This window comes from Chlorocebus sabaeus, chromosome 4 (assembly GCF_047675955.1).
Source record: "Chlorocebus sabaeus isolate Y175 chromosome 4, mChlSab1.0.hap1, whole genome shotgun sequence".
NCBI classification, from domain to species: Eukaryota; Metazoa; Chordata; class Mammalia; order Primates; family Cercopithecidae; genus Chlorocebus; species Chlorocebus sabaeus.
The window spans coordinates 3,945,467-3,971,924 of record NC_132907.1 but is presented as its reverse complement, the minus strand read 5'-3'; positions in this window follow the sequence as shown (position 1 = coordinate 3,971,924).

Genomic DNA, 26,458 nt, shown 5'->3' with positions numbered 1-26,458 from the left:
ATACAAACTATAAATGTCTGAGTTGTCAAAAATGCATGCTTTTGATTACTTCAGTCTATAGAATTGCTGCAATTTGCTAAGATCACGTCTCTTCAGCCCAGACGTTCATGTCTGCCAGTCAAGTCATCATCAGTCCTGGCTTGAAAGTCAGAGAAAACGTATGTGCAAAAAAAAAAAAAAATCTGGAGAGAAAAGAAAAAAGTTGAGGTAAGAATGGGTAAAATTTAAATAGGCTTCTTTTAATGTCCACAGAAGTTTTTTAGCTTAAAATAAATTGTACAAAAAAAAAGTGTGTTTCTTTAGCAATACAGACCTATACAAGAAAAAATTGTGTGAGGTAACTTGATCTTTCTAAAAACATTTAGTGAGATCTACAGAATTTTTAAAGGTAGAATCAGATCTTGCTAATGGAGAATCAAATGAAACAAACAAAATGTGGAGTTTTTGGAGGTTTTGTGCTGGTAGTTATTGTTTGGGGGTTGAGGGTTTTCTGTTTGTTTAGTTTGGTTTTTATTTGGAAATGTGCCTTAGGAAGGTCACTTCAAAGATGGCTGAACTAAAACATTTATGTCCTGACAAGTACTTCAGCACACTTTGAATTTATACAAGTAAGTTACCTACTTTTTAACACTTTTTAAGGGTCATATTCAGTATCTTAATTAAATACTATTCTACCATTATCTAGGCTGCTATATGAGAAATATATTTCCTTAGCCACATATAGCTCTTAGCTTATTGAGTTTATCTGCATTTCTAGTCAATGAGAATGAGCACTTTGCTGTTTGACATATTATCCCCTTAGCCCTGGCTAGCCTCAAAGCCATTTTTTCATCTCAAGTTTTCCTGTTAAAAGATCAATATAGCAGTAATATTGCTGACAACCTTATGTTTCAGGTCTTCCAGAAGATACAGATAAAATATACGATCAGATGCTGTTATAAGTAAGATTTACATCTTCATCATAGCTTATCTATAACCAAGAAAACTTGGAAACAACATAAATATCTAGCAATGAGGAATTGGTTAAATAAATGATGACACGTTTATGCAATGAAGTGCTATGCAGTCATCAGGAATGACACTGGGGAAGACTAATAACGAGAGAAGATATTCAAAATATATTAAATTTAAGTTTACAAAGCAGGTTATGAGGAAATACACATAGTATAATCCTATGTGTATATAAAATAGGTAAAACATTATATCATTTATTTAAATATATAATTATTGCCGAAAAGAAAAAAGTCAGCTCCCCCACCTTTTTGTTAATAGGACCTGGTGCAAAGTGAGGCACATTTTTTACAAAAGAGAAAAATATGCCAAAATGTTAATAAAGGTTACCCCTGAGTTGTGAAATTCAGGGTGACTGTATTTTATTGTCTCTAACTATATTTTCTAAAGTTTATTGAATTAACTTATATTAGGACAAGATGATTTTATAATTTTAAAAATGATTAACAAAAGTCAATTAAAAAGAAATCGCTTACCAAACTCTGATATTTAATTATACCTGCATATTTTTAAAAATACCTTTTATGATCTGTCCTCCTGAGTTCAAGAGGCAAAACAAAAACAAACAGCAAAAAACAGGTTTCTCTCCTCACCTAGATCCTATATTTATTGTTGTACCTGAACATAAATTTCATCACCCACAGTATTTCTCAAAGATCCCTCTCTGGTTGCCTAAAAGGTAGAAAAGGATTCCACAGTTGAATTGTATTTTACATCTGGAAAGACCCAAGCAAGAAAACAACCCCTCTGCTTGTCTGTCAGGAGGCATCGCCAGCTCATGGGCTTCACTTCGCTCTGACTTGGTTCTACCCAGAATGCTCAATTCCAGGCCTGCGCCAAGTACAAGGTACCCGTGGCTCCCTGACCCTCCCTGAACCTAGAAAGCCAGGTCCACATTAGGACTCAGCTCCTTGTGTTAAGGCAACCTTCCTTCTTGGATGCCTGATGTAGTCCTCATTATGCAAATGGAAAATAAGCACCAGCATATCCAGGTCAGACACATAATGGGTATAAATAATTGCTGGGGGAATTACGTGGCTCACTGAACTCATCGAAAGCCAAAAGCTTAAGAAATTTGTGTCCAACACAGACACCCGCTTGCTGGGAGCCCATGGGCAAGTCACTTAAACTCTCTGTGTTTCATCTTAAAATAGAGACGATAAGTATGTTGGCCTAGACCCCAGGGAATAGCAAAAGATTGTGAAGCACTTCAAAAATTCTGTATCAAAGTAATAGGTGCTATTTAGGGAAAAGGTCATGAAATCATCAAAAACCTCCTGAAACCTCAGGAAAAAAAAAACCCACTGTGATTTCACCAACTGTGATCTAAAAAGCATAACTAAATTCACAGAAACCCAAATTTACAGACATACCTAAAGCACTTGCCACAGTTCGTTTCAGATGACTTTTTCTGCAGAAGTCTCATTATTCTCCTTAAGCAAAACATACTAACCAGATTTTTGTGAGAATTCTGACTTCACGTGGTTTACGCAAAAATCCTGCCTTAAGATGAGTTGCTGAGAAAGTTCTTGAGAGCATGGCTTACTGCAAACCAAATTGTATTCAGCAGGTAGAAATTAGCACGTGGGCTAGATACAGCCTAGGATCACAAAAACACACATGGAAGCCACAAGACTGCTGCTCTATAATTATGTGGCTTTTCTGCAATAGTCACTGTAAGCTTCTGTGGCTTCCATTAGGAACATAATGAAGAGGAATTGACGGCGGGGATGTTTCTGGTCTCCATCTCATCCCCTCCTCCGCTCCTCCCCGCCCCCCACCCCCAGAGTATTCCTTTCTTCGGGGCACAACATCCTCTTACAATCTTTGTTCTGAGACAAGACAATGCCCCAGTTGCAGTTTGTGCAGTTTACCACATTTTTTGTGTGGTCAAAGAAATAGGGCTGGTAATTGACTGGCTATCTCCCATGGTCTAGGTCACAGCCTTCAGCCACCATTTTGTGATCCAGTCTGTGCCCACAGACAGGAGATAAGTAGAGAAAATTCCAAAGACGCCAAAGCAGGAAACGGAGCTGTCCTATGCTTCCTGAAATTTCTAACCTTAAAACAATTCAAAACAAAATAAAAGAATGTCCCCTTCCTATATATCTGATACTCTGTTGTATCATTCAATACTCATGTCTATCTAGTATAACGTTTCAAAAACTGGACTTTGGAATTGCACAAAACCCATCTTCACTTCTTACCTAAGTGGCCTAGAAGTAATTTAACATTTCCTTACCTCAGTCTCCTTATCCATAAAATGGGGATAATAATGCTACTACCTAGTGTTGTACAGGGTTTGGAATAATACATATAAGTACTTAGCAGAATTCCCAGCCTATAATAATTGTTTGACTGATTATAACTATTGCTCTAATTATTATTATATCAGCTGCTGTTTTCCTTATTTGGTAACAGAGAATATGGACCTTCAGGAAGAGTAAGTGGTTGGAAAGCCAGGATTCAAATCCAGAAACTGCCTCCAAAATTTATGTTGTTTGCACTCCCCTTTACTTTCTCCATCTTTGGGAAATAGATCAGAAGGACAAGCTCAAAATTCTACTTAGGTAGTCTAACCATGCACATGAAATGATCTTAAAACATGAGTCCGGGCAAAAATAAATACCTTCTTTTATCCTAAGCAGCATTATTACGGCATCTTTTGCGGTGAGCACTATGCTTGTTTCAAACCCACAGTAACCATGCTTGCCAGGGTACTCACAAATGAATTTCTCAGCACCAAGGGCAAAAGAAAGAGCAAAAGTGATCATTTCTTTTGCCCTTTTTTCTTTCTTTCTTTGAGTGGAAAATCCATGACCTCTGTGACCCACAACCCAAAACCATAGCCCAAGGCTTGGTATAGTTAGGGGTTGAAGGGTATGGGGAGGGCTGATAATGTTAGAGAAAGACAAACTCCGAGCAGAAACAAAGGCCAGTAAACAGAGTGAAAGAAGCTTAGTAAGGGGGAAGGAAGGGGGGCCTGGAAGCAGAGAACAAGGCACAGAAAAAGGACTTGGAGAAAGATTGAATAAATTGTTTGCTTGTGCTGTTTAGCAAAATCAGCTAAACTTGGCTTTCAAAAAGTTTCACACAAAATCATTTTCACTGATTATTTTTTGGCACAAGAAATTTTGTAAAATTTGGAAATTCACAAAGTGACACAATTTGCTAAAAATGCCATTCAACACAATTTGATATAAACTACAGAAATGTTATTATAATTCATTAGGAAAACTTTAAAATGTGATAGTGTCCTGAAAACTTGGATCGGTGCCACAAGAATCACTGGCAGCTAAAAACTAGCATAAGAACTGAAATGCTCAGTCTATCTATTCACAGGCAAATGTCATGTGTCTTTTATGTGGTTAGCTTCACTTTAATACTCTGGTGATATTTTGAAGCCGTTTTTAGTCTTTCGTTTTGTTTTTTTTCCCATGAGTCAAATCCTACAGCCCTTACACATGATCCTGTATAAAATCCACATGATGTATTTACCAACAAGGAGACCATACTGACTGCCTCCTGAAGGTCTGGATATAGATTCTCCTGCCTCATAGTTAAAACTAGCCTGTTCCTTGGTTTCTGTCTTCTTAATAAAGATAAAAGGGGCTAGTTTCCTAACAGAGTCCAGTGCTCCTAATATAATTCTGGGAGATATATGTTATGAAATGGGAAAAAAAAGTCCTGAATGAACATCAGACAAACTAGAAGGTTACTGCCTCTTTGTGGGAAAGGGTTTTGTCTTGACCATCTAAGCAAAGACCATAGCAGATAGTAGATGCTCAGTAATTTACAGGGAAGAAGGAAGAAAGGAGAAAAAGAGGGAGGAAGGAAGAATGGAAAAGAGGAATAGAGAAAGATTCGGTTCAAGTTCTAACATACAGCAGAGTGAACTTGGGCAAATTGCTAACTTTCCTAAACTTGTTTCCTTGAGAATAATAACACCTATCCCCAGTATTATTTATGTTAGGGCTTTAGAGTTGATCAGACATTTACATATCCACTATCTTATTTCATCATCATATCATTTGTTGTTTTTATTTGTATTTCTAGCACTATTTTACATGTCCTATATAATAATGTAAAACAATTTACATTTCCTCAAGATAAATTGCCCATGCTTTATAACTGCACGTCCTCAGTCTTTCCACTCTCAACCTCCAGGTCTCCTGCCAAGTGGGCTCCTTGAAATCCTATTTTCTAGAATCCCTTCTTCCTGACCTAGTGAAAATGTATTGATTTAATGTACCCATTCTTCAGTCACCTGCTTTATGTTTGATAATCTGATATATTCATTCCAGGGTGACTGAAATTGAGTATTAATTCTGGCATTCATTCCCACCCCCTGAATTACAGGCACTGGTAAGAATAAAACTACATTTCCCAGGCTCCCTTGCAGCTGTTCTTTGAGTATTCTAGATGCAGCCAAAGAGATGCACTTGTGACAAATCTGAAACACAAGAGAAGCTATCTTTGGTGGCAGCCACACTTGACAAACAAGCTTTGATAGTTACCTGTGCTGGCAGCTCTAGACTCCACATCCTCCTCACTGCTCACCAGTGTCCTAAGGCGAGGCCACCAGGAAGTGGAAACCGTGGTGGTAGTGGCCAGCACTTTTCTAACCACACAATTGCTGCAGCAAAGGAATAACAAGAAATCGGAATCAGATGTCAGCAACCTCACTTCCATTCCTCCGATGTCTCCCCATGGTTTTGTAAACTCATAATCCCCTGTATTAAACTCTTTCTGCTTGAAGCTCCCAGAGCAATTTCTCTTTTCTGCACTGAACTTTGATTGATAGAGTCACTTAGTGATTACTACAGGTTACAGTCACTCATCCCATCCCTTCTCCCTTATCACTACCTTCATAATTATACAGTTGTCCCTCGTTATCCTCCAAGGACTGACTCTAGGACCCTGCGAATACCGAGATCTGCAGATGCTCAAGTCCTTTACATAAAATGGCATAGTATTTGCATATAACCTGTGCACATCCTCCCATATACTTTAATCATTTCTAGTTACTTATAATACCTAATATATTGTCAATGTGATATAAATAGTTATCACACTGTACTGTTTAGGCAATGATGATAAGACAAAAAAACACCTGTACATGTTCAGTACAGGTGCAACCATCCTTTTTTGTTTTTCAAATGTTTTTGATCTTCAGTTGCTTGAATCTAGAGATTCAGAATGCAAAGATACGGAGAGCTGACTATATACATGTTTCATCTGCTTTGTTTTAATTATTTACTCACGTGTTGATTTTTATGTTTTTTACCCTATTGTATTTCTTTGCACATCTAACTTCTCCACCCTTGTCACCAAACTATAAACTCTTAGAGTAAACGTACTATGTCTCAGTCATTTTCCAATCCCTAGTGCTGGTGTCAATGCATAGTGCTTAGAAGGCAACTCAGTAAACACTTTGAACCTCTTTTGGATAATATATGTGCCTTCCTGCTTTTTCTGAGGGAATGGTTGGCCCTGCATTTGGATGCATGCATTGTCTGCATGGTGTTATTTATGCCACAAGAAAAAAAGAAGGCCTGCTAAAATATATATATATATATACACACACATGCATACACTATCTATCTGTGTGTATCTATCTATCTTTCCATCCTCATCCATAGCTGTGTCTGCAGGTAAAATGACATGGAACACTAATGAAATTACCCATATTGGTCTTTAAAACAACTTGTTTAAGTTAAGAGACAGCAACAAGCTAGGAAAAAATATTTGCAATTTACAATACAGTCGAAGAACTAAACTCTCTAATATATAAAGAGAAAATGGAATTCAAAAAGGGAAAAAAAAACCCTATTAGAAAGTGAGTAATAGTTCACAGAAAAAGAAATACAAATGACTCATAAATATATGAAAAGATGTTCAAATCACTCCTACATAGAAAAAAATGCAAATTAAAATTACATCAAGATACCATATTTCACTATCAGATTGGTAAAAATCCAAAAATTTGACAACCCTTAGGATTGGCAAGATAGAGAGAAACGGGAACAGTGATTCATTGCTGGTGGGAGTGTAAATAGGTATAATCATTCTGGAAGGCAATTTGGCAATATTTATTGAAATTACAAATGCATATACTCTTTGACTCAGCAGTTCCAATTCTAGGAGTTTCTTCTACAGATATATTCACACATGGGCAAAATCATGAATGTGCAAGGTTATTTACTGCTGCAGTTCTTATAATAGCAAATGATGGGAACAATCTAAAAGTTCATCAACAAAAACTTTAAATAAAGTATGGCACATCCAAATAATGGGATACTATTCAACCACAATAAAAAAAGAAACTTAAAAAATGAGGAAGTTCTGTGCTACCGATAAGGAAAAATGTGTAAGATATATTGTTAAGTGGGGGGAGGATGTACTGTATGCTACATTTGTTTAAAAAGTGGGGAAAGGAATGTGTGTAGCATTTGCTTACATAAACATTTTTTAAATCTCTGGAAATCTGCACAAGAAACTAAGAACACGGAAATACAACTACTATTAAGAAAAAAGGAGGGTATTCAAGTCTTATTTATTTGAATTGCTTAATTCCTCTGAAGGCACAGCTTTTTATCCTCACTAGGATTTTTTTGGCCAGGGAGAGAGTCTGCAAAGTTTTACAAGTAAAGTGATTTCTTATTGAGCACTATTTTTTAAATGTATTGAAAACACATTGACAGTAGGCCAAAGTAGGGGGAAAATACCAACAAATCTCTTCCTACTTAGAAACATTCCCATATTAATTTATATTTATTTCATTTAATAATCTACTTTTTCAAAATGCAATTACAGGATACATGTCATACAATGAATATCTGGGAACTCAACATTCACTATCTAATTTAACAGTCTCTTCAAAATAATGTATATCTGCTGAGGAATGGGTGTTTTCTACTGGAGGATAGAGAAGAGAGAGGGAAAGTATCCCAGCTTGTAGGAAGGGAAAAACAAGAAAGTAGCAGTAAGCAGGCAGACCAACAGCCAGAGCAGGGGTGGTGTGGGGAGGGTGGACTTGGAGAGAGGAAGGAGTAAAGAAAGGAAGGTGAGAGGATGACTAATCAAAGGCCTGCTGCATGTTTTGCCTGGAACCTTGCTGGTGGCAACCACCTTGGTTCCACACTCTTTGCTCCTGCTACCGTGAATACACAGATCCTAGTTTGCAAATGTCCAAGATTACTAAGGAATCTTTGTTTTGTTGATCCAACAGGGAGTAGCTCTTATTAAGCCTCATGAGTTTCTAATGAATACATACTGTATTTCATAGTAAGACGTAGTGCTTAAGAATTGTTTTATGTTTTTTTAAATCTCCACAGTACAATAGATAGCTATTTAAAGAGTAGAAGTTTAGGTGAGATTTTACATAGTTAAAAAATGTACTTTGCATTAGGTTTGTTATCACATAGAATGCATGTGTACATAAATACCATTTCTGAACCAGCTGGTTGACTCGAAAGCCTGGTTTCAAACTGTTCAAAACTGCCATTAATATTAATTGCCTACATTGTGGCATCTGCTAAATAAAACCAATGATAGTAAATAAGATAAGGAAAATAGATGGAACTACTATCATCGTATGAATATTATGCCTGTCCATAGTACTCTGAAAAAGCCACTGTGCCTACATTATCCCAACCAATAGTCATTAGGAATTAAACCATTATAGTCATGGGCTGTATAGTCATGTTTTGGTCAACAGACTACACGTATGATGGCAGTCCCATAAGATTAAAATACTGTATATCTACTGTAATTTTTCTACATGTGAGTGTGTTTAGAGACACAAATACTTTCCAGTGTATTACAGTTGCTTACAGTATTCAGAAAGGTCACATGCTGTATACAGGTGTGTAGCCTATGATCAATAGGCTGCCTTATATATAGTCTAGATGTATAGCAGGCTATACCATCTAGGTTTGTCTAAATAACCCTCTGATGTTTGCATAATTATGAAATCACCTAACAAATGCATTTCTCAAAATGTATCCCTGTTGTTAAGTGACATGTGACTGTATTTAAGTGCTTTAAGAATAATCTGTCAGCTCTGAAGAATAGCAGAGGTTCCTTTATATTACTCCAACAAGTGGGTATTTAGCCCATGTAGTAATATATATACATGCTGCAGAGTTAAGGTTTCACTTGTGATGGTCACCAAAATTCTTCATGTTTACTTCAGTACAGATTTTTTCATAACTTTTAAGTGTTTAATACTATAGAAACTCTATAGTGCATATGCTATGCACATAGAAATACTTTTCCTGCACGTTAAGAGGAGATGATGTGGTCATGTTGGAAATCTATTTACATTCTTTCCCGCTGGGTTCCCATAGTATTGTTGTTAAAGAAATATATATGGTACCCAATATAGAGACTGGCTGGTTGGTTTCCTGAGAAACAGGAGGTATTATATATACACACACACGTATATATACACACACATATATATACATGTATATGTGTATATATGTGTGTATATATGACATGCCATATATATAAATATATATATTTCTACAGCCATATATCTATGGCATGTGTATATATATGGCATACCATATATAAATATACATATGTGCCATATATATATGGCTGTAGAAATGGGGAAAAAGAAATATATACTTATATGTATGTCACTGTGATTACTACTCTCGCTATATATATATAGTTCTTTTTCCCCCATTCTACATCCATATATATATGGCATATATATGAAGGAAAAAGAACAAAAAAATGAGAAATAGGTATCCCACAAGGGGAGGAAAAAAGGGATTTAGCAATAGAGAAGTATCCATCATTTTGTATATTTGGAAGTGAGTAGGCTTCAATTGTTTCCAGGTACAGAAACAACTATGGAGCAACCATTGTGTTGTTTCATAAAAGAAGGCCATGAACTGGCAACACTGCCTGCCACTGAGGTCACTTGGTCCCACATGAGCAAGGATTTTCATTCAGGGACATTGACACTGATCCTTTCTATAGGGCCACCAATGATGTTTGTTCCACGCTTGTCAGTGTTCAGCCTAGATGCCTTGTCCTTACCATACCCTAGATAGGACGATCACGATGAATGGTTACTTCCACTGTTGATTCTGAATAGATGTGTGTGAATTAGTATTCCCAGTTTAGATACTGAAAGCAATAACTTCTGGTACTAGCCTGTTCTTACACTGCTATAAAGATATACCTGATATTGGGTAATTTATAAAGAAAAGAGGTTTAATTGGCTCATGGTTCTGCCGGTTGTCCAGGCTTCTGCTTCTGGGGAGGCCTCAGGAAACTTACATAATGATGGAAGGCAAAGGAGAAGCAAGCACATCTTTACATGACTGGCAGGAGAAAGAACATGTGCAAAGGGGGAGGTGTTACACACTTACAAATAACCAGATTTCATGAGAACTCTATCTGGAGACAGCACTAGGGGAGATGGTGCTAAACCATTAGAAATCACCTCCATGATCCAATCACCCCCTACCAGGCCCCACCTCCAATACTGGGAGTTACAATTAAACATGAGATTTGGGTGGGGACACAGAGCCAAACCATGTCACTTCCTTCCTTAAAAAATTTCTCAAAAGCCTACTGAAAGAAAAACTTCTAACATATAATATGACAAAAAAATTAACATACTTTAAAACTATATCAATGAGGGATTTTAATAATTTTGAATATGTTGTTTGGCACTCCAGACCTGAATATTGAAACGATAGCCTTCCATTTCAAAGCATCAAAGAATTTCCTTTCTACTTGCCATACCATGACCACATATCTACTTTATAGCTACTTTTTTTCCCCTTTTAGGCACAGATATGTTAAAGAGCAGATCACTCAGCCTATGTTATAATGAATTGTAGGGAAGAGGGGATCCTATTTTCCAGGCTGGACTCTGCTTGTAACTTGCTACATGATACTGAGCAAATAACCTCACCTCTCTGAACCTTAAATTTCTAAACTATAAAATGAGGGGTTAAGCTAAATGACGCCTAATGCCTTCTGTAGTGTTAACGTTTTATAAAACCATCGCTATGATTACTATTTTCATTATTTCAGGTTGAAATCTGAAATCTAGTTGTAGGGATTACACTCAAACGTTTCAGTTTGGCAGTGTTCAGCTAGCCTTTAGCGGTTTATCTGGATGGGCACACATAATGGTTAAGATGTCTGAAGAAGTGCACAAAGTATTCTGTGGTTGACTTCGATAAGACAAAATGCTTTCTGCAGGGTGTGATTCGGATGAGCACACCAGGATACTCAGCCAAACTCATCTGAACTATCCAAACCCCATGATTCTGCAAACTGGGTTGCAGATCTTTAGAGAACAGGCTTTCTCACAAGATTGCTGGCACTTTCTCTTCCAATCCCAGCCAGAAAAACAGTAAGAACAGCCTTTCTCATATCATTTTGGCATTTCTGGTCTTGGTCCAGGCTGGAAAATTAAAGTGCAAAAGCACTTAACTGAACATTTCACAAGGTAAAGAAATGTTCAGTTCAAGTTTAGCTCTCAAATGGACAAGGGGTTCTTCTTTTATTCACCTCATCAAAACCCTAGATGACAAAGAAATACCATGATTTATCTTCCACTTTAAAAATTATCTACTCTAGGTTCCATGTTAGAAGCAAATAAAGCCCTTTATGTGCCTCTGTAACAGGCTACACCAGGATATTGCTCAGAAGTGCTAGAATGTTGGTTGGTACCACTCAATTCAGATATCTCTACTTCAAGCCTTAAGTAAATAAATCACAGAAGAATTTTAATCAGGAAAACAAAAATGACTGTTTTAAAATGCAATATATACAACTTACTAAAGTTAACTCAAGCATAAATATATATGCAACTTATAAATAATACACACTTGCTTTTAGCTCTCCCTTGTCACTCCCATATCAGCAGCACCCTTGGTCAGATTTGTTCCTCATTTGCCTTGATTATAGTTTTGGTTTGCCTCTGTTCTCATTTTGGTTTTGGCCATGCACATGTGCAACCCTCATGAGGTCAGCTCTCGATAGCACACACCGCTCCACGTCGAGTTAGGAATTTCATTCTGTAGAGGTGATATGCTAATTTTGGAAATTTCTGTTTCCAATACGGAACTTGTTTAAATCACTATCTTAAACATATAATCATTAAGCTGTAATTCTAGCTCTGGCTATTGCCTTTTCTGTTTAGTAATTTTCTAGTTTACATGACCCTGCTCCACCATAAATGTCTGTTATAAAATAACTCCTTCAAAATTCCTGACCTAAAAAAAAATAATCCTTTTGTGTCTTTGGGATGGGCAATGATTTCTCTAATGAACACCAAAAACATAATAACCATAAAAAGAAAAAATTAAACTTCAGTAAAATTAAAACTTTCCAAAAGACACTATTAAGATACAGAAAGGCAAGCCACTAACTGGGAAAACATATTCACAAAACACATATCTGACAAAGTACTTGTATTAGTGTCTAAATAATTCAATAATAAGACAAAAAACACAATGATGAATGAACCAAAAATTTGGACAGACACTTCACAGAAGAAGATGTAGAAATGGCAATAAGCATGTGAAAAAGTGTTCAACATCATTAGTCATCGGAGAAATTCAAATTCAAACCATGGTGAAAAACTACTACATCCCCACTAGAATGAATAAATTAAAGAAGTCAATAGTACCAAGTGCTGGTGAGAATGTGGAGCAACTGGAACTCTTACACAGGTTGAGTGTCCCTTTTCTAAAATACTTAGGCACAGAAGTGTTTCAGATTTTGAATTTTCGGGAAATTTAGAGTATTTGGATTATATGGACTGGTTGAGCACCCCTAATCCAAAAATCCAAAATCTAAAATGGTCCAAAGACCATTTTCTTTCAGCATAATGTCAGCACTCAAAATGTTTTGGATCTTGGAACACTGTGAATTTCAGATTTTCAGGGTAGGATGCTCAATATGTATATTGCTGATGGGAATGCAAAAGAGTACCTCTTTGGAAAACAGTTTGACAGTTTTTTGTTAAACATGTGTATTCAACTCAGCATTCCCACTCATAGGTACTTGCCTGAAAGAAATGAAAGCATGTGCTCATACAGCAAGTGTACTTGAATGTTCGTAGCTGCTTTTTTTTACAATAACCAGTGTCTTTCAACAGGAGAATGGATAAACCAGTTGTGGTATATCCATTCAATGGAACACTACTCAGCAATAAAAACCACTAAAAGGAATAAACTGCTGATACATAGACAAAATGAATTAATTTCAAAAACATTTGCTCACTGAAAGAATCCAGACCAAAACAAAACCACCAGTGTATAATTTCATTTATATGAAATTTCAGGGGGAAAAAAATCTTATCTACAGTAATAGAAAGAAAATCAGTACTTTCCTGGTGTGGAAGCATTGAGAAGATAAGGAAGTGGAGATGGAAATGCTGACTGATAAAGGATATACGGAAATCTGGGGGATTGTGAGGGTTAATTTTATGTGTAAGCTTGACTGAGCCACAAGGTACTGCAACTTCCAGCCGACCACTATTCTGGATGTGTCTGTGAGAGTGTTTCTGGGTGAGGTTAACATTGCAATCAGTAGACTGAGTAAAGCAGGCTGTCCTCTCAATGTGGAAGGGCTTCATCCAACCCATCAAAGACCTGAGAAGAACAAAAAGGCAGATTAAGAGGGAAGTCCTCCTGCCCGAGTGTTTGAGCTGGGCCATGGGTCTTCTCCTGCTCTCAAATTGGAACTTACAGCACCAGCTCTTCTGGGTGTCCTGCTTGCCAACTGCACATCTTGAGACTCTTCAGCCCTCATAACCAAATGAGCCAATTCTGTATGACATATACATTGTTAATAACACAAATTAATATTATTTATTAATTAGTTGTTGTTAATAATATAAAAACAGAACCAATAGATATATTCTATATTCTGGAGAACCATGACTTATACAAGGGTGGTGAAAGAGTTCTGTATCTTGAAAAAAAAAATACCACGTGTTCTCACTTACAAATGAGTACTAACCATTGGGTAAACATGGATGTAAAAATGGGAATAATAGACGTTAGGGAATAAAAGACTAGGGAAGGGAGGGAGTGGGGGACAGGTTGGAAAAACACTACTTACTGAGGACTATTCTCACTACCCGGGTGATGGACTCATTCATAATCCAAACTTCAGCATCACACAATATAACTGTGTAATAAGCCTGCACGTGTATCCCTGATTCTAAAATAAAAGTTAAAATAAAGAAAAATTACTGTATCTTGATTTTGGTAGTAGTTTATAGGAGTGTGTGTGTGTGTGTGTGTGTGTGTGTATTTGTCAAAGCTCATCAAATTCTCCACTTAAAATGAGTGCACTTATCATGTCAATTATGCTTCCATAAAGTTAATTTAAAAGATAGCTATGAACAAACCCAAAGCCTAGCACAAGTAAGTTTGGAAAGATTTTATGGATCTCCCCAGGTCCTACTTTCAACAATAATAGGAAGACTTTCAATATGTGTGGTATAGAAAATAATTTCTTCCTATTATCTAAAAGGCCCTTGCCACATGATTGTTTCCTGTTGGACATGTCTCAGATACTGCAGCTGCTGGAGCTAAAAACTATATATGTTTTCCCCTGCTTCAGCCCTGGTTACATATATAATACATGTGTTATGAGGTACAGGTACTTAAGCAACTTAACATCTTTGAGCTTTAATTTCATCGGTAATGTGGGAATAGTAATATTTAATTTATGTCATCAATATCTATCTTTCCAACACTATATTAGCATGGAGAAGTTTATTTATAAATGTGAGAACTGTCACGATTGTGTGATACCTGTACTATTGGGAAAGTCTCAAGGACTCACATTGCCCTCTCAAGAGCTTCCTTTCAATCAATGATCACAATAAACAAAGAAAATAAGGACCACAAACCTTTATTTTATCTACTTTGACCTCAGTCAAATTCAGAAATCTATGTAATTTCTCTGGAGTACTCAAGATGTATGTGAACACACAATCCCAGTCAAAATATTTTATGCAGAATATATCTTTCTTCACAATCTCATCATTTATTGCTTCACAAACTTCTCCCCAGACTTTCTTTCAAGATTAAAGCCAGGTAGACCATTGCTTTCTAATGTAGTTTATAATTGTGGTAAAATATGTGTAAGTAAAATTCATCATCTTTATTAGTTTGCTAGGGCTGCTGTAACAAATACCACAGATTGGTAGCTTAAACAACAGGAAATTATTTTTTCATTTTCTAGATGCTGGAAGTCCAAGATAAATGTGTAGGTCTGGTTTCCCCATGATCTCTCCCTTTGGCTTGCAGGTGGCCACTTTCTCACTGTGTCCTCCCATGGTCTTTTCTCTGTGTATGTACATCCCTGGTGTTTCTCTGTGTGTTCAAATTTCCTTTTCTTATAGGACAGTCCCATTGGAATAGGTTCCACCCTACAGTCTCATTTTAATTTAACTACTTCTTTAAAGGCACCATCTCCAAATGTAGCCACATTCTAAGGTACTAGAGGTTAGGGTTTCAGTATATGAAATTTGGAGGGACGCAATTCTGCCAATAATACCGTTTTAAATGCACAGTTCAGTAGTGTTAAGTACATTCACGTTGTTGTGCAACCAGTCAACAGAACCCTTTTCATCTTGAAAAAGTGAAACTCTATGCCTGTTTAAAAACCCTATTCTCCCCTCCCTGCAGCTTCTGGCAACCACCCTTCTACATTTTGTCTCTGTGAATTTGTCTACTCCATGTACCTCATATAACCAGAATCATATAGCATTTGACTTTTGGTAACTGGCTTATTTTACTTAGCATAATGTCCTCAAGTTTCATCCATGTTGTAGCACATGTCAGAACCTCTCCCTGCCAGGATGCCAGTGTTGAAGAGGAGTGAGGGTCACCACTCCAGCCAGACAGCCTCTCTGGGCTTCAATAACAGCCACTTCCTCTTGTGCCTTCAGGCCTAGGGATGGTAACAGTCTCCATTGTTATTGGTTCCAGGGTCCTTCATGCCCCTTGTTGAGTCCCCAAAGCCTGGCCACACCTTCATAAATAATCCCTTTATCAAACGCTTCTCCAGTTCTCCTGTTTAAGTATGTCATCTCTTGCCAGGACCCTAACAGGTCATATATGTATATATCTCATTATAATTATTATTGGGGAAGCTGACTGATAGGTACAGAAGTTTGTTATACTCCATTCTGTCAGCTTTTTTTTATGTTTGAAACTTTACAGAATGAAAAAGTAAAAAGAGAGAGAGAGAGAGAGCAAGCATATATATGAGATGAGGACTCATTCTGAAGTAACTAGAAGTAGTACAGGTACGGTTAATGCTTCACTAAGACCTCGACTCATCACCTGACCACTTGACTTGCTTCTGACCTGAGATCACCACATTACAGACATTTTGAGGTATTTTCTTCTTTGTTTTGTGTGTTTCCCCACCATATCTCATCTACCTGTTCATTTTTCCTCAATTTACTGGCCACTTCTATTATTTCTACTAACCAATTTTGATATTCTTCCCTTCTCTATAAAACACATGCTTCTTTTGATTATGAGGCCCCACTTGATGACTAACAAAGGGAGTATGAAGTATACCTGCAAAATGCCTCCTCTTTTTGCCCTTCCACCAATGGTAAAAATTTATGTCTTTTAGTTGGAAAAAAATTTTGCTCAATTCTATATAAAACTAGTGTTATTTTTTTCTAGACATGTTCTCCTTATTCTGATTTGGATTGAAACAGAAAAAAAAGAATGAGGAATTAAAATATGTCATTTACAGGAACATTTTTATCTTACATGTTTAAAGTAGATCCATAGTAGAAATGATCTTGCAGCAACCACCTTCCAACCTATATTGTTTAAAATTCAGTGAGTGGACGGACATCAGTAGGAGGAGTATCAGTGGCAAGCACAGAAGACAAATGGAGACAGAAATAAGGACTGACAGAATGACAGAGCTCAGAGACGGCTCTCAAAAAGAGCAAGAAATAAACTGGCGGAATCTACTTGCTATTGGTGAGGCTTTTCCTGGTTCCTCATAACCAACTCCTTGCCTGTTTCTAATCCCGGGGTCTTTGTACTTCTCTCACATTGTAAAAAGTGTATTTTCTTTTCACCTTCTATGCCTCTTCTCTATTAAGCTCTATAAAGGGTTGGAAACATTTGATAGTTCTGATCACACAGCAGTAACCTCAGGCAGATTTTGACTATACTAGGAAAGCTATTTATAATTGTCTCCTTATTGGTTTTTGTTGTTTACAGGAGAGAAGCCCAACTAGCTGTACATCTCCTCAGTTCAACATAACACCCCAGTTAAATATAAATACTTCCTTAAAATACATTGCCAGGATAGAACATGTAAATACAGAGACATTGAATCTCATCTTTTTTCCTGAAATCCTAGTTCTTGAAAAGCAAAGATTTTTCTGTGTGGAAATTGAGCTGCCTATGGTAATTAATTACAAATGACCTAAATTCTTTAAGGAAATATTTATTGAGCACTTATTATGAGCCAGACACTGTTTTAGATGCAGTGATGAGGCAACGGTGAGCAAAAGAAAATCCTGACCTCAAGAAATTTATAATCAATCAAGGAACAAAGATAACCAGAGTCAGTTACCATGTAGTGTGATACCTGCAATCATAAGGGTGCATGCAGCATGTGATGGAAAAAGATTAAAAGAGCACATAATCAGATGCAGGGCCTCAGAGAAGGATTTCCAGAAAAATGATCTCTAATTAGGTGAGAAATAATAGTCATGGCTGCTAATATTGATTGAATGCTTGCTAGATCCCACTCTAAGTTCCACTCAATCTTTATAATAGCCCCTAAAGGTATATGCTATTGCTAATATTATCATTATCATCAACAACAACAACACATCATCCTCACTTTCACCATCAAGGCCCAGGAAGGGGAAGGACTGGGAAACGGGGAACCAGGATTCCAATTCAAGCAGTCCCATTTAAGAGCCTCTGCTCTTCACTACAACACAAAACAGCCCCTCTAGGGGAGAAAAGGGAATACCATGAGCAAAGACCCATAGAAAGGAAAGAAAGCATGTTCCATCTGAGGATCTGAAATATAGAAATTCCACGAGGCTCTGGAAAGAGCACAAATGTAATAGGGAGAAGGAGAGAGAAGACTGGGGAAGCAGTCAGGGGTCAAAGCACAAAGGACCATGGAAAACTCATTAAGGAGACTAGACTTAACCCGAGGGCACTGGGACATTAGAGAGCTACAACAGGGAAATGATAAGGACAGGTTCACTAGAAAATCACTCTGAGGGTGATTTGAAAAATGGGTTGAAGGGAAGCAAAATTGGAGGCAGGAAGATCCATTAGGACTTTTTTGCACTAATCCATGAGAGAGATGACAGTAGCCTAAGCAATAGGTGATTGTGAAGGGAGCCCAGAATGGAGAGACATGTAAGAGGGAGAATGGTTGGTGGTTAATTGACTGTGGGCACTGAGAGAGATGGCAGAGTTGTGATGACTCTGCTCCATCTCTTGGCCCCAAGATGAATAATGGCAATACTCATGAAGAGTAAACGCAGAAGATAGGGCAGAATGGAGGGCCTGAGGTCCGTGAGCTTGGCTAGTGGCATGCTGATTCTGAGCGGACATAGGAGAGTCAAGCAGAATGGTTCAATAGATCTTCAGATCTGAAGGTCATGAGTGACAAGTAGACTAGAGATGTTCACTTGAGAGCTCTTGTTCTGCATAAGGTAGCCAAAATCCTGGGTGAATGGACCCAAGGAGAGTGAGTGTAGTGAGGAGAGAAGAGGACCTAAGCCAACACCCCAATAGTATCACCATGTAAGGGCCATAGAGAGACAGAGGAGCTCATAAATGAAACTGAGAAACCACCAACAGAAAGGCAACAGGAAAAGTCACAGAACATGTGGTCACAAAAGCCCAAGAAAGAGCCCAGGGAAAAGGTCCATGAGACATTTTTTGTGGGAACCATCACGGTGAGCTAGTAATTTCCTTCCATTCCAGTAAAGAAATTTCCTCATGCTCAGAATTCATAAGATCCACAGGCTTAAAATATTTTATTAAAGCAAATCCATACTTCCCAGCTATTCTTTTGACAGATTTTATATGAATTACATTTGTGGAGTAACTCAAGAGAGTATTTGGCTCTAGGAAGATGCTCCTGTTTCCTTTGTGTGTGATACCTACAGCCTTTGTTAATAATAGCTTAAACTCATCTCCATTACCTCTGACATTTTAAAACAATCATAAAGCAATTCTAGACTTTCTATTTTCATGGTCCCATTTAATTTCAAATACATGAGAGAAAGGAACTGTTGCATATTTTGAATAGACTGATTATAATGATATATATGAAACTGAAGAAAAATATTAATGATATTTTATATAAATTTTAGATTTTTTCATTATATTATCAGTGTCATCTGTTTCCATCCCAAAGAATGGCTGATTAGGTTTGATTATGTAAACCAAATCTTTGATTCTTTCAAATCTTTTTTGAAATGGAGGTACTGTAGTAACTGAATGTGGAAGGATCTGGTTGACAATTCTGCCATGAAGTTACTGAACATTAAGACATTCTGTTGGGGTGTATTCTACATTAAAAATAGAAATATCAAACTGCATCAATTACACACATCCATTCTCAACTGCCATTGAATAACCCTGATGACCGTTTGATAGTGAAGGAAAGAGAGATGACAAATATCTTTTAATTACTAGAAATTTTTTCATAATTTGAAAAAATTATTAAAATTTACATTTTTAAATGTACTTAGCATAAAAATCACCTTATTCAGGTAAAGTATACAGACAAACTTATCAATTTGTGAAAATATGTTGAAAACTTGTGAATGAGCTGTTAGAAAAGCATTTTCAGTAGTTTGTGACAGTTCATTAAGCATTTAGAACAGTCCTGCAGGAGCCAGAAAGGGATGTGGGGAAACTGAGGAAAATCTGGGAAATATGACTAACTTATCTCTTCTTTTTCTACTTTTATTTACTCCTGAGTTCATTTTTCCTGTCAAAGGCATGTGTGTTGGCTGACTTAACTGCCATCCTTTTTAATCATGTACAATCTGTTGAGACAAACAAACTTAATTCCAAACAGAAAAGTGGGAAACACTTAAGATATACAGAAACTGTGCAACTCAGAGAAACATAGGGATGTCTTGTGAGACAGGCAGTTCACATGAGATAAAGGAGAAATTCAACAGGAACATGGAATATTATTTGGTCATGTTATAAGGAACAATTACGTTTGCTATAAATTTAGATTTTTAGTTGGCTGTTATATCCTTAAATTGGTGAACCTTTCTGTAACAAAGTCAAAACATATTTTTGTGCTCTACTTCCTGATCTTCCTTCACTCTGACTTTCCCTTTCAAACCTGTGTCTTCTTTTATCCCTAATCTCCCTGTGACAGCAGCTTGTAAATTTCAAGTTTTCTCCATTCACATTTGCCACCCACCCTGCCATCAACACCTCACTCACAGATCCTTAGGTTTCCAGATCTGACCTGGCATAACCTTGAGGCAGCCTTCCATGATTGACAGTAGTTGCATTTATAGCATTATTTCTCAGGGAGAGGAAAAGACCAGAAGATTAGCAGTGGCAACTGCCAAGGAATTTTATGTAAAGAATTGTGGGTTACAGGAGCTTTTCTGACTTGTACAGGAACAAAAATTCAGGTCATTCCTAATACAGATTAACTACACAGCATTCTGTGACTTTTCTGGGTTTTGTTTATTTGGTATCTAAATTTTTTTTCTGCCTCTTCCAACCTGACTGGTAGTGTTTGATGTGGCTGGTGATGGGCAGTAAGAAGGAGATTGGAAAGGTGTAGGCAGTCTTGATTTCACTCCTTTACTTCTTCCTTCTCCCTAAATTTTGTTTCCTGTCCTTCCATCCCTTTCCCCTCACCTTTCCAAATCCTTTTGTCCTGGTTTTTGTTTGTTTGTTTGTTTGTTTGTTTTGTTTTGTTTTTAACCATCTTTCACCCATCCCCAAATACTGAAGAGTGGAGAACAAGGCCAGAGTGAAAAGATGTGATTAGACTTGGGGAAATGATTTCAGTTCCTCCACACATAGACAGATACAACTTTACGTGTAAACTTAAATCATAATCTCCTGCAGAAAAAAATAAAATTATTTCTTTCTGGTATTTTAGCCAGAATAAAAGTCACTGAAATATGCAACCATTTTCAAACTCAATTTGTTATCATTAACATTAACAGCAATATCAGTCCAGCTTTAAACATGGTTAAATATTATAACCAATCCCATGTGTCTTCAAACATCCTGTTGACAGAATACTGCCGGCCTTTTAGTAATGCAAGGAGCAGAGCCTACATCTGGATAGGTACAAGTATTTTAAGTTATTTGCTTTTAAAATAAACATTTGACTGACAGCTCAAATTAGATTGCATGTATGCATTAAACTCTCCTTTATGCTGACATAAATTTTTAGGCTGCCGTTTGACTACAGTCACAGATTCCTACAGTTGTTGTTTTTCCCTCCCCCCCCCCCCTTTGGATTCAAGGGATCGTTTAAGGTCTACAAAGATGTCTTTCTCTGTATAAAATCAGGAAAACCAACCATCTCATCCTCAGACTGAAAGAATGGCTCCTGCTCAGTGATTAACGGAACTCTGAATTGGAAACTAGATTCTCCGAGGGGTGCTATTTTCTATTAACAAGGCAAAATGTCAAAGGGAGAGGTAAAACTGTATTTTCTCAGAACCCAAATATATTTCCGCTCATATCCCTATCATAATCAAGGAAAAGAAAATTCTTTTTATTTTTGTATGTTTTAAGATATTTTTTACTTCAGCTTTTAGATGCTCTCTTTCATGTATTTATTGTTTCATCTACCAAGTAAAAAAGAGAAAGAGAGAAAATATGTGTACATGTGTGAGAGAGGGAGGGCAAGGGGATGAATAGAGACACATCAAGATAGAAGGGGAGTGTCATGGGAGAACATGCAAAATTGAAAACTATTTCTTAAGGCTAGTTTTAAGCATTGCTTTTGTTGTTGTTGTTGTTGTTGTTTTTTTTTTTTTTTTTTTAGATGAGGTCTCACTATGTTTTCCAAGCTGCTCTCAAACTCCTGGCCTCAAGCAATTCTCCTACCTCCGCCTCCCAAGTAGCTGGGATTACAGACGTGAGCCAGTACACCCGGCCACATTGCTTTCGTGCGTTAAATTGCTCTTGTCACTCCTGGACAATAATTCCTTTAAAACAAGGATAGTTTGGATTTCTATGCTGGATATACGGTTTACTCTGAGTCTTTTATATTTGTATTTCTAAATTATACTTCTCATCACAACCATCACAGAATACATTCTATTTATGGAATAGTGAACAACGATCCATTTCTGCTTAGATCACCTGTGTTTTAACAAAAGTTTTTCTGGAGGGGTGTGAAATCACCTCATCTGATTTTGAAATTTTCTCCTATTTTCTTTCCTTCTTCTCAGCATCACATTAGGATCCTCCATTTTGTCCCTCTCATTGGCAAAGCACAGTGTGGCTTGGAATGAGGGGACTGTGTGGTTGCCAGGGTGACCCCAAGGACTAGTTTTAGCACATAAGGTTCTGCAAATGGAAGTTCCTCAGTCAGACCCAATGGCAGGAACGAAGATTTGCAAACTCGCCCAGGGCAAAGCTGGTATAAAGTTTCAGATAAATGTTCAGAATTAACCACCTCCTGTTACTCCTACAAAAATAACACCATGAAAAGAATTTTCCATTTTTTATTATCTTGCTGAGTGATCTTTTTTCTCTCTATAAAGAAGAAAAAAAAACGTACTCATAGTTATAGGAGAAAGAAAGTTTCTTGCTTTGAGGGGCATTGGTAATAGAGTTGATGAATATATGCAGAAGACTATGTAAATGTTTAACAGCAAGAGGGTAAAGTCCTCATTTTAATTAGGGAAGGATCAGGAAACAGCAACAAGTTAGTCAGGGACTTGAGAGTTGCCACTTTACATCACTTGGTCGAAGACTAATGGGCAATATCTTCTGTTAATATTTTGACTGTTTCTTTAACTTTATGTATGTTTCCACAGAAACCGTACTTCTACACCTCCACTGGGACAATCACTGGGTAGAAATACTAGAGAAAAAGTGGACGTGGAGTGGTCAGTCTGGGTCCCATGCTCCCCTTGAAGAACTACAGTTTGCTTTGTGCTTTTTCTGGATTTTATGCAAATTTGTCCTGATTCTGTATCTCACTAAAGCAGAAGCCAAAAAAGTGTTTACCAATTAGGATATATTGGACGGTTTTCACATTTTCATATTTGACAAGTGGCATTTCAGCTTGAACTGCATGGGTCTTTTAATATTATAGGATTTGAATTATTTCAGTGATTCCAGGGTAAGTATTGCTCCTGCTTTTAAAAAATGTGGAACAGCCTAATCAATTAAATTATTGCATGCTTTTAAACTCAAAAAACATTTAACATGCCAAGATTTTCAAAAACCAATATGTTCAATTGTTATCTAATGTCATAAGCATTTTATGCTAAATATAAATTATCAAATGTTTTTTCAAGTTATTACTAGTCATTTTTTCTAATTGACAGCTATCCTTAATATTAAATAAAAGAGATGCTTCAATTTACCAAGCAATGTGAGGTGAATAATTTGCTTAGTAGATACATATTTTCAAGGTCAACTTGATAAACCACTATCAAAGCCATAAAAATTATTAAGACATTAGAATGTTTAGGAAAAAAATAATACCCTGTGGAACTCCCCAGTCATAATATCCAAACACAAAAATAATTGATTCCAAGCCTATAGCTACTTCAAGGAGTCCAACGTTCCTGCTATTATATCAAGAATTTTCTTATTGACATTCAGTACAACTGTCATATTGTGTTTGGGAAAAACTAAAACGTAAAAAATAGCATTAAAAAGTAGAGTAAAAATCATTTGACAGATGTTCCTAGTTTTGGTTTGGAAAGTTGGCATTAGAGATAAACATTCATAATCTATCTCGTCTTGTTTGACAAATATCAGGATATGTTTCTTTAAACACCAAACTCTAGTATTTAGGGATTTTCAGAAGTGTGACGAGATCTTTTAGTTCACATCAGACTAGAAACACACTTGTTCATTCTGTCCATTTCAGAGGCAAAATAATGACAGAGATCAGATTTACCATCAGGTTTATTCCCACAAATATCAGTCCTGTCATTGTCTTCTTAGCAATATACTTCCCCGTGGACTGTATTGTCTACACATGGGTATCTTGGTTAGCAGAAACTACTGCCACTTCCCCTCCAGAAAACTCCCCAAAGTTTAATGTGGAAGCATTTCCCCAAGATGTTCAGATCCCAAAACCTCCCACTAAGTGGAATTAATTACTTACAATGTAAGAGCTTATCAAGTTAACCCTCCAGGATCACTCTAGATGTCAATATTATATATATGTTTTAAGATCCACGTTTCAATTTATTGAAATTATCTTGCAGAGATGCCAGGCACACTTGGTTATGTTTCTCTTCCAAGTTGATCACATTTTAGTGTTTCTTCTGAATATTTCTGATGTCTCCCATAAATCTACTTCTGGGCAAGTAACTCCTCAATAGCCTATTTCTAATGCCACTTAAAGCTTTCCTTATTTATCAAGGTTACAGAGTGCAAAGGAAAGTATTCAATTACATGCATTAATTTGATGTAGATAGTATAGATAGTTAACCAGATTTGCTTAAACTTCAAAGTGATTTTTATATCAACCATCTCACTTGTCCAATCATACTGCCAGGATTTAAATATTTTTTATCAATAATAATTATATCTCACAGGGTTTTCTGTGAGGAAGCACTAATAAATGAAAGATCTGGTCCTTGGAGAATATATAAATGGTATGTATATATAGATCAAAATAGAATATAATTATTTTGTACAAATCTCAATTATCTGGCCTCTACAATTAATTTTCAAAAGTAATTATTAGGTATTCTATAAGAATAATGGCTAAATCTCTTAGTATTCTACTATTCAGAGCTATTGATTTGGAATTCTTAAAATTTTTAAAAATTATTTCCTTACTCACTCGTGGAAAATTGCTATTCTTAAAACACCTTCACTACTTCCAAGTTGATACATTCCTATTCTTTATTTTGTTGTTGTTGTTGTTAGAGACAAAAATTTGTGTGAAGAGTTCAGTTTCATTCATTTGGTGACTTTCATTTACAAGTGGATGTGTTTTTCTTCATAACATCCCTTTTAAATTGATTGTCTAAATCTATCTTTTCCCTCTAGCCCTTTTCCTAGAAGCCACTCCTATTTTCCTACGCCTTTACCTATATGTCTTAGACACATATATGATTACATTTTTATCCTTTACACTTCTAGTATACTTTTTCCTTAGATGTAGTTATATAAGCTTTCTTTTATGAGAACATATTGAATGTTTTATTTTTGTAGTATAAAAAGGAGATCTATAGATGGGCGTCAAGAGGTCTAGAAACCCTCTGAACGTTTATGAAAAACCTGTATATGTGCATTTGTGGAGAAAGTCCACCGCTTCCAAAAATTCTCAGAGGGTTTGGAAGACAAAAGAACACACACTTCTAGTGCGGACAGTGCTCAGCACACCAGCACCCCACGTTCACACGGCCCACACAGCTCCACCGGCCCTGGCTCGTCTGCTGTCTCCAGGTGGCAGCTCCATTTCCCTCAACTAAGAACAGGGATGAGATTGACCCAGAAAGATGCCTTCTGTCATACAAATGTTGAGGTTTAACAAGTTACTGGTTCCCAAGTGTATCTAGTTCACCCAACTTTTCACGGGCTTTTCATGAACCAGGACCAGTCCCACTTTTGCAGCCAGGGCAAAGGGAAATGGTTTTTTGGAATTCCAAACTAGAACATAAATGAGGCTTCTCATTCTAAAAATTGCAAGGAAGTTATGTGGAGTCTTTTTTATTCTGTGCTCCATTGTATTGTGGCCTAAACAGACTATTGCTGACAGGCCTAAGAACCTACCCACAGTTATTTTCAAGGAAAATGCACTACAAGTTCCAACCTGATTTCTAGTTGGGCCTTGCCAATATAGGTCATTCTAAGACAAGGCAAGAAAAAAAAATCATTTTATTTTGTTGCTTTTTAGTCTTTCCTCTGAAAGATTATCATTGAGTTACTCCAGCTCTGTAACTCTAGGCAAACCTTTATTCTTCTTTCCAGCCTTACATAGCCAACTCTATAGCCTAACCCGATCCGAACAACCACAGACATTGCTTCTTCTGCCCTATCTCCCTGCCTAGCCCCACTCTTCAAGGATAGGGACTCCTCCATCCAACATTGTGCCTAGTCTAGACTAGAGTTCTATAAATGTTTGCTAAGCACATAAATAAATGTAACTAATTTTAAACTCAGTTTTTCATTTAGTCATTATGTATTATGACGTTTTGTTTTCACATATGTGACCCGAATTGTTGATA